The 1,725-nt window shown below is 55.2% G+C and overlaps 1 protein-coding gene across 1 annotated transcript in view; it reads right to left on the minus strand.

The window, feature by feature from the left end:
• ANGPTL4 (angiopoietin-like 4) overlaps positions 1-1,725 on the minus strand; it is an 8,909-nt gene that overhangs the window by 5,723 nt on the left and 1,461 nt on the right. The window lies entirely within an intron of this gene.

Here is a 1,725-nt window from a genome sequence, read left to right on the forward strand (position 1 = left end):
GTTCCGGGGGCGGGGAGTGGGGGCCGGGGTTGGGGTTCAGTACGCTGGAAGCAGGGTAGTTATGCCGGCTCTGGGAAGCCGTGGGAAGTGCAAAAGTCTGGCTTCTCTCACCAGGTCCTGATGTGCGTTTTCCGTCGTGCCTTCTCTGCTGACCATGGGAGACGTGACTTCCTCTCCCCGCGGTCCCCTTCCAGGCACCGGCATTCCGAGGCCCTACCCCCCCCCCACCCCAGCCACGTTCGGTGGGGAAACGGCGCCGGCAGGAACGGCATGCCCGGCAGCATTCCTGACCCCCACTCTCCAAGTCAAGAGCTAGAGAAGAGGGTTCTGGTATGTCGAGTCCAGCAGGACCAGGCAGGAAGCCCGGAAGCACGCAAACATCCCCTCATCCGGGAGAGCATATCAAGCCCAGGCTGGACCCCCTGGGGAGGCATCTCCCAGGCTTCTGCTCTCCTTCCTGCTCAAGGCTTCATCATCGCAGATGTGTTGGTGGGATTTTCGTTTTCTTTTTTAAATTTGAGTATGCTGGGTCTTAGTTGAGGCATGCAGGGTTTTTAGTTCCCTGACCAGGGATCAAACCTGGGTCCCCTTCATTGCGAGCTCGGAGTCGCAGCCACTGGACCACCAAGGAAGTCCCTTTGCCTGATTCTTAAACATCCCTCATCCCACTCCTTGAAACTTAGTGCCCTGGTGGCAGGGCCCAGATCTGTCTTGCTCAGTCTCCAGCTGGGGCCTGTCTCCCTAATGCCCACTCACCCTCAGGGTCTTCAGAGTCTTGAGTATTTGCCTGTACTGAAGCAGGAAACTCAGAAGGGAAGAGGGGCTGCATGGAAGAATGTTCTTCCATGTTCAGTCTCCCTCTCCTGCATTCATTAATTCAAAAAAAGGGCCCTCTGCTCTACTACATGGAGTCCCCAGGGTGGTGGAAGGACCCCACCATCTGAGCCTGGGGTAGGGGCACAGTTGGGACAGAGGAAGAATTGAATTGAGGCCATGATGCAGACCACGTTCATGATTTGGGCTGCTACTGTTTAGCTGCTCAGTCTTGTCCGACTCTTTGGGACGCCATGGACCACAGCCTGCCAGGCTCCTCTGTCCATGGGATTTCTCGGCAAAAATACTGGAGTGGGTTACCATTTCCTTCTCCAGGCTTAGCAGTTATTTGACAAACTTTTACTGAAGTCCTCCCCCTCCAGCCCCACCAACTTCCCTATACCTTGTACAAAAATTGAGGCTGGCATAGAAAACCTGCCTGCCAGGAAAAACCCAGGGCACATTGGCTCAGACAGAGAGAGCACAGGCAAGAAGAACAGAGTTGACTCAGCGGGGCTCTGGAATCTGAAACTCCCCGCCCCGGGGCTGACGTGCAGGTCACCACTCATACACTTGGCTGAGCCAGACCAGGATGGCAGATCCCGGCAGCTGTGACAGGCAGATGGGAAGGGCGGGGAACAAAACCTTGGCAAGGAGTACATCTAGACAGCCACCATCTGCCCAGGCAGCCAGCTGGTTCAGCTGCCAGGCCTCAGCCTCTTTCTGAGTGAGGGTCACTGGTCTCCCAGAATGGGCTCTTCTCTCTGGCTTCTTCTTCTTTTGTCAAAGATATATTTATTTATTTAATTTTTGGCTGTGCTGGGTCTTTGTGGGCCTTTTTCAGTTGCAGTTCGCAGGCTTCTCATTGCAGTGGTTTCTCTTGCTGGAGAGCACGGGCTGCAGTAGTTGTGG

The sequence above is a fragment of the Bison bison genome, unplaced genomic scaffold (assembly GCF_000754665.1).
Source record: "Bison bison bison isolate TAMUID 2011002044 unplaced genomic scaffold, Bison_UMD1.0 scf7180017864492, whole genome shotgun sequence".
In the NCBI taxonomy this organism is placed as follows: domain Eukaryota; kingdom Metazoa; phylum Chordata; class Mammalia; order Artiodactyla; family Bovidae; genus Bison; species Bison bison.